At 54.0% G+C, this 14,602-nt stretch overlaps 1 protein-coding gene across 4 annotated transcripts in view; it reads left to right on the top strand.

Annotated features, from left to right (window-relative positions):
• The window catches only part of LOC147736989 (uncharacterized), a 412,373-nt gene that overhangs the window by 317,915 nt on the left and 79,856 nt on the right, over window positions 1-14,602 (top strand). The window lies entirely within an intron of this gene.

Below are 14,602 nucleotides of genomic sequence, written 5' to 3' on the forward strand. Positions count from 1 at the left end.
TTTACCACACTATAAGAAATCTCTGTGAATGTACTGCTTTTTACCACGCAATGAGAAATCTTTGCACACTGTACTACATTTACTACACTATGAGGACTATGTTCACAATGGACTGCTTTGTACTGCACTACAGGGGGGCATGCACAGTGAAAATGTGTGCACTACACTGATGTTTACTACACTAGGAGAGATGCATTATCGCTGCACTGCTTTATTCTGCATTGTGAGAAATCTTTGCCACCACACTTCACCTGCACATTTGAGGGAAATTTACATTCTCATGGTTGCAGATTTTTTTTATACCATGGGAGGTTAGACTCACAGAACGATCGACGCACAGGCCGCGCCTGGGTGTGTCTGGCCAGAAAGAGGCACTTCCGCCTTCTACTCTGACAAGGAGAGTGTCCACTTCTCCTGCTTTGCCGCGGTCAGCAGCCCCCTCCTTTCTTCCTCTTCTTCCCTCCCTCTATCTCGCTCTTCCTCACTTGCTGAATGAAAGCGTGACTTCATGACATGGCTCTTACCCTCTCTTTACCTTCATTTGTTCCCCTGTGAAAGGGATCCAAAAGAGAAAGAAACACTTTTTCTGGAATTGTAGTCTAGTTCTCAAATTTTTGTATTCCAAAGTGCAGCCTTGGGATGAAGAGAAAACAAGCATTTACAATGCAATGGTCTCTGCATTATTAAAGGTAGAGCTATTGGCATTGTTCATGACATTTTTTTTTCATTGTTTTTTAAAAAACATAAATGGTATTGTCATTTACAATGGCAATAGGTGAGCATTAGAGAGTAGTAGAGAGTATTCGCGGACACAGAGCCACACACACAGAAAGCCACACACACACAGAGCCCCCCCACACACACACACACAGAGCCCCCCCCACACACACAGAGCCCCCCAACCACACACACACAGAAACCCCCTCCCCCCCACACACACAGAGCCAGACACACACACACACAGAGCCCTCCCCCCACACACACAGAGTCCCCCCCACACACACACACAGAGCCCCACACAGACAAACACACACACACAGAGTGACACACACAGAGAGCCCCCACACACACACAGAGCCCCCCCCACACACACACAGAGCCCCCCCACACACACAGAAACCCCCTCCCACACACACACACAGAGCCAGACACACACACACACAGAGCCAGACACACACACACACACAGAGCCCCCCACACACACACAGAGCCCCCCACACACACACAGAGCCCCCCCCACATACACAGAGCCCCCAACCACACACAGAGCCCCCCAACGACACACACAGAAACCCCCTCCCACACACACACACAGAGCCCCCAGCACACACACAGAGCCCCCCACACACACAGAGCCCCACACAGACAAACACACACACACAGAGCGACACACACAGAGAGCCCCCCCCCCACACACACACAGAGCCCCCCACACACACACACACACAGAGTCCCCCACACAGCGTTCCACACACACAAATGAAGGATTAGAAGTAAAAAAAGACATCTCTATATGGGTGGTCTTCAAGTTTTTTATGCTTTGTCAATAGAGGGCAGGACCGGATTAGCATATTGTGCATTTGTTATCTCATATCAAAGGCAGCTGCTCAACAGTGTGACTGTGTAAAGCCAATGGCATGTTTTATCTGGGCTACGAATACAAACCAACCAAAGGTGTCCGGTTAGAAGAAAAAATATTTGTTTAAACTAAATATGCTTGTGTTTAGCTTTCCCACTTCTCTCTTAATAAAATAAATGACCCCTGCTCAACTGGAAGTTAATTTGTGTTTAAGGCATCTGACTCTGGCTTCAAAATCTGCCATTACTTTGATTTTAAATAATGGATGCCTATTATCAAAGCAGGCTTGCGAGTCTTCGAAAAATGAGAACTCTTTAATATATGGAAGTATATGAACTAAACACAGACCTCAGCACATTCACGAAACTGATAAGACATATAGCCATTCTGGAGGACACCAACAACCAAAAGTGGCATGTAAGGGGGCCACAAACAACAGCTCAGTCAACTTTAAAGATTGCTAGTTTTTTATTTTTATATATAAATAGGAAGCTGATTCTTTTTTATTATGAGATGATGGTGAGCTTTACGTTTTTGCCTCGTGGGGTGAAGATATCGACAACGAAAGTACAGTTAGATAATTTGAATACCCCATTATACAAATAAGCAGAACTGAGTGGGGGTGTTGTAATGTAAGGTCTAAATAACATCCCTACAGGCATATATGCCCAGTGAAATATTATTTCACTACATCGAATTAACTTTATTTGCTAAAGTTTTCCTATTCGGTGCTCATTTAGCAGCACTGTCAACGTACAGCGAGATCTTTCTTAAGTAGGCCAGGGGAAAGGGATGATGGATTAATGAACGGTCCAGCCCTGCTAGAACATCATAGACACCATGTTACCAGAATCGCAACATTTCCTTACAGAAACGCCAGCCTCTGCTCCCCAGGCCGTGTGTTCCGCATTAAGATACTATCAGCGGTTATAAACTGCTTCAGTCAGCAAGCCAGACTACAGTCACCATTTCTGCTGAAAAGGGGGGGGGGAGTCACCTTTGCCCTGGGTCGCCGGCTCCTACTCTGCGGCAGACGCCTATCTCCGAAGCAGTTACACATTAAGCTGAGCGGCGGTGCCACAGCCAGGCCTCGCTCCCCCGCCTGGTCACCCTGCCCGGGCCGGCCCACAATGGCCGCCCTGGGCCTAGAGGCTGCGTGGCTGGCGCAGCGTTTCCATGGCAACTGGGCCCTAATTCAAAAAATGTGTGCTGCGCAGTCTGTATTCGATCCATCAATCTCGGCGTCACTGGAGAGCGCGAGATATCCGGGAAATAAACTGCGCGCGCATGACACAGCCCCCTCTCATCCTGACAGGAGGAGCGGTTCAACACCCCCTCAGTACGCTGAGCGAGCCTCTGCAGGAGGCTGATGTGGCGTAAAACAATGCATCATTGCAGCTCTAATGACCCATAATAACCTCCTGGCCTGCAGGCTGGCGAGGCAGCTCAGCCGGTCAATGCACCCACTTAAAAGAGGTCTGCGCAACCGGCATTTGAAAAATTAGAGGCCCAAGGGCCGATTCGCTCTTTCATTATTTTTAATGTAGATAAAACATGTTAACTGTAAACTGGCTAAGGCCACTTTTACAGCATCTACGATCACTCGAGCCCAGAATTGTCCTCAGACAATTTTTACAATGATAAAGAAGCTAATAGGAGCAGACACGGTACCTTCTCCTCCGGCTTTGGACAAACCACAGTGTGATGCCATTGCTGATTTTTTTATTTCTAAGGTGGAGCGTATTCATGAATTTTTGTCTACCTCCCCCCATCTGCTGAGTCCTCACTGGTGGTTACTTCTGGGAGTCCTCCCCTCCCTCCAACGATCATCAACGACTGGTCTTTGTTTGATGACACTACCTTTTTATCGTGCCTAAATAGTATCAGGTCAGGCTCCCCTTGGGACCCTGTCCCTATGAAAATTTTAAAACTGTTGGACCTCGAGCCACGGAGAGTCCTGATGAGACTTTTGAATACCTCTCTTATAAAGTCTACAATGGCACAGGAGTAGAAACATGCCATGGTCGTTCCCTTGTTGAAGAAGACCGGCGCTGACATCACGAACCTAGCAAATTTTAGGCCCATATCCCTGCTGCCTGCATGTTCTAAAATTTTAGAACGACATGTGAACACCCAGCTTAATTTATTTGTCGAAAATGTGGGATATCTCCATCCGTCCCAATCCGGGTTTCGCGCACATTATTCCACTGAATCCGCACTCCTTGGGGTGACGGAGAGTCTTCGGCACGGTATCGATCGCGGGGAGACCTTTGCACTCATCCTTTTGGATTTGAGTGCAGCGTTCGATACCGTGTCTCATTCCATCCTTCTTGACTCTCTCCGCTCCCTTGGTGTTGCTGGATGTGCGCTGGCCTGGATTGCCTCCTTTTTAAGCGGACGCACCTTTCAGGTATTTTCGACAGAAGTTGAATCTGCTGTCTACTCATCAGCATACGGCGTCCCCCAGTGGTCAATTCTCAGCCCTTTGCTGTTTAATATCTATATCAGACCCCTTGCCACCATCGTGGAGGACGCCGGCCTAACAATCTATTCGTATGCTGACGACACGCAGATAGTGTTCTCTCTCTCTAGCAGTGAGGGCCACGAGGTCTCTGCTTTGAAGTCTGGCCTATCACGCGTTGCTGCCTGGATGCACGCCCATCTGCTCAAGCTCAACGGTGATTAGACCGAGGTTGTTATTTTGGGCAAGAATAAAGATCTGTGGGGCCCTCGACATTGGCCCTGCGACATGGGTCCTCTGCCGATCCCAACCCCCGTAGCCCGCAACCTCGGCTTTCTTATTGACGATAAGCTCTCAATGAGACAGCAGGTAACAAAGGTCGCTGCAATCTGTTTCTCCATCTTAAGATGGTTGCAGAAGATCTTATGGATGTTACCTTGCTCTACTCGGAGAACTGTCGTCCAGGCTCTTGTGATCTCCCGCATCGACTATGGGAATGTGCTTTATCTTGGGGCCGATAAGGCCACAATAAACAAACTCCAGGTGGTGCAAAACTCATCAGCTCGTTTATTGTGTAATATACCCCGGAGATCTTCTGCAGCCAAGGCTCTGTGTGACCTTGTTGGACAGGCCTCGTGGAAGGCCCGCTCCCTCCCCGCATGGCGGGGCCCGGGCCCCTGCTCCTCCTGTGCCCTAGACAAGAACTATCCCTGCAACCCACCGGAACTACCCACGGCCCGTTTCCGACGGAACTCCAGCTCCTGAACACCCCGGTATCGGTTGGCCCGGGCCCCTTCCAGGACCAATGCCCCCGGTCGAGCCGCCATTTTGGACACTACACGACAAGGCCGCGTGGCCTCGGATCGACCCCGACCCCGGGCCTGGCCAGGCCCTGACATCGAGGCACCACCATCCTCCCAGGAGGTGAAGAGACCACTTGGCAGGTCAATGGGAGAAGGAGTGTCAATGGCTCCCCTCCGCCAGGTGTCGATCGCCCCCGGCCTCCCCGGGCGCTGGCTCCACCCCCCTGCTGGGTGTCTGGACTCCCTCATCCCGGACCTCCCGACCTCCAAGTGCGAGGGTCCGGACATCAAAGGGCGCCAGACCTATAACTGGGGCAGCTCCAGAGCAGGAAGGCAGTTGTATCCTGGAGTCGAGAGACACCGAGACAAACTCATCCTTGGAGGCCTGCTGGCGCTGCCGCGGCTCCTTCTCGTGAACCATCTTCCAGGCCTGCTGGCGCTGCCGCGGCCCTCCTCATCGTGAACCACCTTCGAAGCCTGCTGGCGCTGCCGCGGCCCTCCTCATCGTGAACCACCTTCGAAGCCTGCTGGCGCTGCCGCGGCCCTCCTCATCGTGAACCATCTTCGAAGCCTGCTGGCGCTGCCGCGGCCCTCCTCATTGTGAACCACCTTCGAAGCCTGCTGGCGCTGCCGCGGCCCTCCTCATCGTGAACCACCTTCGAAGCCTGCTGGCGCTGCCGCGGCCCTTCTCATCATGAACCATCTTCGAAGCCTGCTGGCGCTGCCGCGGCCCTCATCATCGTGAACCATCTTCGAAGCCTGCTGGCGCTGCCGCGGCCCATCCTTGCGAACCCTCAAGCTCGAGGATTGTGAGCTCCATCTCCTGCTGCTCCCGTACCGGCCCGGTACTAAGACTGTCCCGCTACCCCTTTTCCCCAAAGAGACTAGAATTGGCAGGATCCTCGTATCCTGGTCCCGCTGTATCGTTTATCACCTTGCCTCAAGATTTCTATATAAAGTGTGCAGAACTCATCTTTGTGTGGTGTCCATCTGTGGGGGGGGAAGTTACTTGTCTGTACGATCACCGGAGAAGACCCTCACCGGAGGCCTCTCCCCCTGTACTCGGCCGACCCTCCGGGTCTCCGTCTAACATTGGTGGCCAGGGGCGGGATCCGAGCCGACGCATAATCGTACAGAGAGTAACTCACCCCACGCCACACAGCCACCATGACGACAAAGGAGAGTGGAACAACGGAAAAATTCCTGATGGAGAAACTAGAAGAATATAGCCACAAGGAACTAAAACAATTCTGTATAGAACTGGGCATTGCTACCACAGGACTGAGCACGAAAGATGACCTCAAACACGCCTTGGAGTCTTGGGCGGAGACGGAAACGCCCTTACCCCAAAACCAAATCCTCGAGACCTCCGAAACAAGCACCGCTCCTACAGAGGAAAGAAGACCGGGCCTCTCGTCCGAGGAGGCCCGAGAACGGGAGAAGAGCCGGCTCCACGAATTGGAACTGGCTCGACTTCGCTTAGATGGAGAACTCAAATTGGCGGAACAAAAAATAACACTAGAACACTTACGGCTCCGAGAGGAGCGAGAAGAGAAAAAGAGTCAGAGAGAGCTGGAAGAGAAAAGACTAGCCTACGAGCATGAGCGCAACTTGAAGGAACTAGAGATTCGGAGACAGAACAAAGACCTCGGAGTCCCCGGGCACCAGAGCCCCCTTATAACTACGGACCCCAAGGTCCACATCCCCAAGGATGTCGTCAGAGAATATTACCGGAACGATGATATCCAGCAATGGTTCAAAGCCTACGAAGTAGCAATGACCTCCCACCGGATCCCACGGAACGACTGGGGAGCCGGGTTATGGGGGAGGTTTGTCAACGAAGGGCGAGACGCCCTGCTGCAACTCCCTGACCATCAGATGACGTCCTACGACCACATGAAAGCCGCCCTCCTCACTAGATACGGACTCACGCCCGAGATGTACCGTCAGAGGTTCCGCGACTGCAAACGAATCCCGGGTACAACTTGGGTGGAGTACGTGAACTTCTTTAGCCGAGCCTTCGAGGGGTGGATCAAGGGCAGCCAGGTGACCACTTACGAGCAGCTATTCGACCTTATTGTATGGGAGCACCTCTCTAATAACTGCTTTGTCGAGCTCAGGCAGCACCTCCTTGACAGTAAACTGACTGAACCCCGAAAACTCGCCATCGAAGCAGACCGATGGGAGAGCACACGAGTTCCTCGAAACTGGCCCAGCGAACAGAACAGAGCCTCCCAAGGGCCCCATCGCCCCCGAGGGGGAGGAGGAGGCCAGGGTCGGGGCAGAGACACCGTCCCGGTGGCTCCCACCAGCAACCCCTCGCCCCCGGCCGGAAGAGGAAGCCCTCTGACGCGACCAGGGTTCCGCGCCAACGTTACCTGCCACCGTTGCCAACGACCCGGCCACTACACCAATGATCCCAACTGCCCGAAAAACCAGAGTCCCATGCCCGGCCAGGTCGCTGCCGCCGCCCTGGGAGAAGAACAAGCCCAAGAAGACACCGAAGAGTACGAGCCAGACCAGCCCGAGTGGGAACCCGCCGCCATGTCCCTGGTCTGCCTAGGGGAAAGAGACCTGATTCCGCGGGCGCCCCTTCCCGCCAACACGTAGAAGTACAGCCAGTGGGTCACCATTAATGGACACCGGGCTGAAGCCCTCCGCGACACCGGGGCCAGTGTGACCGCAGTCCGCTGCCATCTGGTGACCCCGGACCAGATCTTACCAAATGTACTTTGCCCAGTACGGTCGGCCGACAACTCCGAGAGCCTGTGTCGGATGGCCTGCGTTCCCTTCGAGTGGGGAGGGGTATCCGGCATGCTAAAAGTGACTGTCCGTGACGATGCCCCCGTGGACTGCCTCCTGGGGAACGACCTCGAAAGTTCTCCCGGGTCAGCCGTTGAGCGAAGAGAGCACCTGGGGATGCTGGGCCTCCCTGAATGGGTCTGCGTAACGACCCGGTCCATGGCTGCCCGCGCTATCCCCGGTCCCGAAGAACCAGAATGGGCAGAACCCCCTCCACGATCGTCCCCGAAGGAGCAGCCCCGGAGTCCAGTTCCCCGGAGTCCAGCGAAGAAGGACTTGATCAGCTCTGGGACCTTCCCGAACTGGCCCAGTGGCGTCAAGAGGGTGGCCCCACTCAGGAACAATTCCGACAGGAGCAGAGAACGTGTCCCTCCCTCGAGGGACTCCGACAGCAAGCCCTCAACCAGAGCGCAGGAGACACCTCGGGGGCCCACTGGATTTATTGGGACAATGACCTGCTCTACAGTGAGCAAAAGATTGCCGAGTTGGGGGCCAGCCGGGTGCTGGTGGTCCCCCTCCGCTTCAGAGACTTCCTCTTGAACCTAGCACACGATGTGCCTCTTGCCGGACACCTGGGGCAGGACAAAACGTACAGCCGCCTGGTGACCCACTTCTACTGGCCGAAGATGTGGAATGATGTAACAAACCACTGCCGGGCCTGCCCAACCTGCCAGGCCAGCGGGAAGAGCGGCCGAAAACTCAAAGCACCCCTGCAGCCTTTTCCCATCGTCACCACCCCGTTTGAACGGGTGGGAATAGACATTGTGGGGCCCCTGGAGCCCCGGACAGCACAAGGACACCGGTTCATCCTGGTCCTGGTGGACCACGCCACCCGCTATCCCGAGGCCATTCCTCTTCGGACCGTGACGGCGCCCGTGGTAGGCCGAGCCCTGATGGGGATCTTCTCACGGGTGGGCTTCCCCCGGGAAGTCGTCAGTGACAGGGGCACGAACTTTATCTCCAAATACATGAAGTCCCTCTGGCAACAGTGCGGGGTCACCTACAAATTCACGACCCCCTATCACCCGCAAGGAAATGGGCTGGTAGAGCGGTTTAACCGCACCCTCAAGGGGATGATCATGGGCCTGGAAGAACCCCTACGTCGCCAATGGGACGTGCTGCTCCCGTGCCTCCTGTTCGCTAACAGAGAAGTCCCCCAGAAATCCCTGGGCTTCAGTCCGTTCGAACTACTGTATGGACACCCCGTCCGGGGTCCCCTCAGCCTGGTCAAAGAAGGATGGGAGGTGGCCCCTCAGAAGACTCCTCCGGATGTATACAAGTACCTCCTGACCCTCCGTAACCAGACCCGGCGATTCAGGGAACTCGCCAAGGCCAACCTTGAAGCCAGTCAAGAAGACATGAAGCGATGGTATGATCAACATGCCTCCTCCATCGAGTTCGAGCCGGGACAACAGGTCTGGATGATGTCCCCGGTTGAACCTTGCGCCCTACAGGACAAATGGATATGGCCCTTCAAGGTAGTAGAGCGCAAGGGTCCAGTCACCTACCTGATCGACATGGAGTCACCCCGGAACCCCCTACGGGTCCTCCACACCAACAGACTCAAACCCCACTTCGTGCGCTCGGAACTTAGCCTCCTGATGGCTACCGACAGTGGGACTGAAGAAGACTCCGAGCCCCTCCCTGACCTGCTGAAAACGCTCGAAAAGGACGGCTCCGTGGAAGGGGTCAGACTCTCCGATGCCTTATCCCCAGAGCAACGCCAAGACTGTCGAGACCTTCTGCTCCAATTCGCCGACCTGTTTTCCCTCATCCCTGGGGTCACCCCCTGGTGCCTTCATGACGTAGATACCGGGGATAGCCCCCCTATCCGACACAGGGCGTACCGAGTGCCGGATCGAGTGCGCGCCTGCATCCAGACAGAAGTCTCCAAAATGCTGGCTCTGGAAGTGATCGAGCCATCTGACAGCCCCTGGGCCAGCCCGGTCGTGCTGGTCCCCAAGGCTGCCGCCCCGGGCGTCGCCCCCGAGCTCAGGTTCTGTGTGGACTATCGGGGTCTGAACGCCGTTACCAGAACCGACGCTCATCCCATCCCCCGGGCAGATGAGCTGATTGACCGCATGGGGGCCGCCTGCTACCTGAGCATCTTCGACTTGACAGCGGGCTACTGGCAGATCGGCCTCACCCCAGGGGCCCAAGAGCGATCCGCCTTCTCTACCCCGGATGGCCACTACCACTTCAAGGTGATGCCATTCGTCATGAAAAACGACCCCGCTACCTTCCAGAGACTCGTGAACCAGGTACTGGCGGGCCTCGAGGAATTCAGCGCCGCCTATCTGGACGATATTGCTGTGTACAGTCGCCACTGGGCAGAACACCTCCACCACCTCCGGGAGGTCCTGAACGCCCTCCGGCAGGCCGGGCTCACCATCAAAGCCAGCAAATGCCAGATTGGCCAAGGGTCCGTGACCTACCTGGGACACCAAGTGGGGAGCGGTCTGGTGGCCCCCCTCCAGCTCAAGATCGCTGCCATCCAGGCCTTTTGAACCTCCGGTCACCCAAACAGAGGTCCGAGCCTTCTTGGGGCTCACCGGGTACTACCGGCGTTTTGTAAAAGACTATGGCAGCATTGTGGGGCCCCTCACAGAACTCACATCCAAGAAAAACCCCAAAACAGTCAACTGGACTCCGGAATGTCAGGCGGCTTTTGAGAAATTGAAGTCCGCCATGTGCACCGCCCCCGTGCTCCAGGCCCCCGACTACAGCCGGGAGTTCATAGTACAGACGGACGCCTCAGATCATGGCCTGGGGGCCATCCTCTCCCAACTCAACCCCGAGGGAGTTGACCAACCAGTGGCCTTCATCAGCCGACGCCTGCTGGCCCGAGAACAGCGCTGGAGTACCATCGAACGGGAGGCCTTCGCCGTGGTGTGGGCCCTCAAGAAGCTCCGGCCCTATCTCTTCGGTACCCACTTCCGGGTGCAAACAGATCACCGACCCCTGCAATGGCTGATGCAGATGCGGGGAGAGAACCCAAAGCTGTTGCGCTGGCCCATCTCCCTGCAGGGGATGGACTTCACTGTGGAGCACCATCCAGGCCAAGACCATGCCAACGCAGACGGCCTGTCACGCTTCTTCCGCCTCGGCGAGGAGAGTACCCAAGAGGATGGGTGACTCTCCCTGCCTTCAGCTGGGGGGGACGCATGTTGGACAGGCCTCATGGAAGGCCCGCTCCCTCCCCGCATGGCGGGGCCCGGGCCCCTGCTCCTCCTGTGCCCTAGACAAGAACTATCCCTGCAACCCACCGGAACTACCCACGGCCCGTCCCCGACAGAACTCCAGCTCCTGAACACTCCAGTATCGGCTGGCCCGGGCCCCTTCCAGGACCAATGCCCCCGGCCCAGCCGCCATTTTGCACACTACACGACAAGGCCGCGTGGCCTCGGATCGACCCGACCCCGGGCCTGGCCAGGCCACGACATCGAGGCACCACCATCCACCCAGGAGGTGAAGAGACCACTTGGCAGGTCAATGGGAGAAGGAGTGTCAATGGCTCCCCTCCGCCAGGTGTCGATCGCCCCCGGCCTCCCCGGGCGCTGGCTCCACCCCCCTGCTGGGTGTCTGGACTCCCTCATCCCGGACCTCCCGACCTCCAAGTGCGAGGGTCCGGACATCAAAGGGCGCCAGACCTATAACTGGGGCAGCTCCAGAGCAGGAAGGCAGTTGTATCCTGGAGTCGAGAGACACCGAGACGAACTCATCCTTGGAGGCCTGCTGGCGCTGCCGCGGCTCCTTCTCGTGAACCATCTTCCAGGCCTGCTGGCGCTGCCGCGGCCCTCCTCATCGTGAAACCATCTTCGAAGCCTGCTGGCGCTGCCGCGGCCCTCCTCATCGTGAACCATCTTCGAAGCCTGCTGGCGCTGCCACGGCCCTCCTCATCGTGAACCACCTTCGAAGCCTGCTGGCGCTGCCGCAGCCCTCCTCATCGTGAACCACCTTCGAAGCCTGCTGGCGCTGCCGCGGCCCTCCTCATCGTGAACCATCTTCGAAGCCTGCTGGCGCTGCCGCGGCCCTCATCATCGTGAACCATCTTCGAAGCCTACTGGCGCTGCCGCGGCCCTCATCTTCTTGAACCATCTCCGTAGGCTGCTGGCGCTGCCGCGGCCCATCCTTGCGAACCCTCAAGCTCGAGGATTGTGAGCTCCATCTCCTGCTGCTCCCGTACCGGCCTGGCTCTAAGACTGTCCCGCTACCCCTTTTCCCCAAAGAGACTAGAATTGGCAGGATCCTCGTATCCTGGTCCCGCTGTATCGTTTATCACCTTGCCTCAAGATTTCTATATAAAGTGTGCAGAACTCATCTTTGTGTGGTGTCCATCTGTGGGGGGGAAGTTACTTGTCTGTACAATCACCGGAGAAGGCCCTCACCAAAGGCCTCTCCCCCTCTCCCCCTGTACTCGGCCGACCCTCCGGGTCTCCGTCTAACAGACCTTCATTGGCTTAAGGTCCCGAACCGCGTACAATTTAAAACCTTATGTCTTCTTTTCAAAATTCGGCAGGGCTCTGCTCCTAAGTCAAGTCAAGTCAAAAGATTTATATAGCGCACTACATACCCGTAGGGTCTCAAGGCGCTTGAAGAGGGTGGGGAATTACTTGTCGAATATCCAAGTTTTAAGTTGCTTTCTGAATGCTAGGTGGTTCTGAGTGAGACGAAGGTGAGTGGGGAGTGAGTTCCAGGTTTTAGCTGCGAGGTAGGAGAAGGATCTACCTCCCATGGTGGTTTTGTTGATGCGAGGTACGGTAGCAAGGGCTTGGTTGGAGGATCGTAGCTGGCGAGAGGGGTTGTAGAAGGAAAGTCGTGTGTTGAGGCATTCGGGTCCAAGTTCGTAAAGTGCTTCTGAGCGCAATACAAGTTTAGATAAATAAAAAATAAATAAACGTCCGATCAATTTTACTGCTTGAGTGTTTGATTTTGGACTTGCCTTACAAAACTGGGGAATGTGCGTCTATATTTATGATCGCTATTTATTGGGCAAACATTTTTGTTTTGCTATCTGAAGCCATTTGACAACCAAACCGAGCAAGGCTACTGCGCTGCAGAGCGCTGTGGCGGCAGGGTCAGAGACGAGGACCAAAAAAACAAACAAATGAGTTAAATAACACCAAACTCTCCGAGGCGAGAAAAAAATGCCTCGGAGAAAGCACGGTCATTTTCCGATTTGGGGGCGTGGTTTTCTTTCTCTACTCTTCCCGTTGGCTGGAAGGTAAAATTCCAGCCAATTGGAAGAGGGGAGAAAGAAAACAAGAAAGAAGCTTAAAAAACGCACCCAAATCCGTAGAAGACGGGGCTTGAACCGAGTGACACCCCCCTCCTCCAATGGCTGGCCTCCGTTTAGGAAGCCAGCCAATGGAAAAGAGGGGCGGGTTCAAGCCCCCTAACTAAGAAACATTAAATCTCAGAGCTCTGCCCACACTGCTACGCAGTGCTATGCAGTGCGACACAGTCCTCGACCTAAAAAGGTTCAAAATAAGAAAAATAACAAAGTAAAGCAAAAAAAAGGGGTCGCAAAGTGACCAGATTGGTTTTGTTCACACCTAAACACATTAGCGCCACTTCGCGGAGTTTGCCAGTGAAACAGTACTTTCTTTTTCTCGTCTTTCTGTTGGTGCGTGTAGTGGAAAACGTTCAATGCAATCCCTATTGACTGTTTTCCTTATTTTTGTTTATAACATGTGTACCGCAGCTCTGTGTTCAGGGATGTGGTCTTTTTAAATCATACTGCTTAGGTTTTATAAGAATATAAGCAATGGACATTGAACGGGTCTCTTCCGGGCCCTGTAGTCATGTCCTTTGCTTTTCAGGCAAAACACCCTTTGATTTCTAAATAGTGAGTCTAAAAGTGTTGAGGTAACCATGTTGTTCCTGTTTATATTTCACATGCGTTACTTAATCTTGCATTCCCTATAAGTGTTTGCTTTTCTAGGATGTTATTACTTGTTTTTCTTTCAGGCAGCATATTACTCTTGTCTGTTGCTTAATTTGAAATGTGTCGCATCCAGGTGTTTATAGCGGGGCACAATTGGGTTGTAGCTGAAGGCACTGCAAGTTTTTCTCAGTGGGGCAGTGTGGTGTTCAGTGGGGGTGAGGGTTTGGCTCTGTGGCCAGAGATGCTGAATTTGGAACTGGGGAACCAGGTTCAGCTTTCTTACCAGACCACCAGACCATTCTCCTGAGGGAGCATATTCCCATGCTAGACCTTAGGAGGCCCAGCTGGACCTTCGAAGCCCTGGTGTCTTGGCACCAGCAGGTGGACCCTATCCGTGGCAGGTGTGGGTTAACCATAAAGGTTACCACAATCCATACTGAAGTTCACCTCCAGTCTTGCAGGCAGGCCTACGAAGTAGCACACCCTATAGCAACAGTAACTTTGGCACTGAGATCAAAGGACCCTTGACGCCAGTACACCTCACCCATTGGTGTCTCCATGGGCCTTGTTTCAGCAGTAGGAGTGCAACACGTCAAAAATGGACATTGCAGGATTTGCTCCAACACCAAGTTAAGTTCTCAAACTTCACGGTCCATCTGCTGGGTACATCAAACGCTCTCTTTTCTACTTAGGCATATCTGTCTACTTGGGTAACATAGCTTAAAAACATTGCCAAAGTCAATAGCTCTGGCTAATCACTTCTAAGGTCCCAAAGGTTTATTTTCAAGGTTTTATATAGCGCTAGCTCCACCCGAGGGTATCAGAGCGCTTTACATTTGCAAAATTATAAACAAGAAAGCACCAATTGTTATGAGTGAAACAAATTATACAAGGTGGTCTGACAGAGCAAAAAGAAAAATTTAGAGTACGTAGTGAGATGAGTGAGTAGAAGGTAAACAAAAACCAATTAAAAGAACAAGAATGTCTTTATTGATAACAATTTTACTGTATACCAAGGAGGGCTCGGCAGACTTGGTAGGGTGTGAGGGAATATAGGAAAGCGAAGAGTG

This window comes from Lissotriton vulgaris, chromosome 1_1, assembly GCF_964263255.1.
Source record: "Lissotriton vulgaris chromosome 1_1, aLisVul1.2, whole genome shotgun sequence".
Classification (NCBI taxonomy): Eukaryota; Metazoa; Chordata; class Amphibia; order Caudata; family Salamandridae; genus Lissotriton; species Lissotriton vulgaris.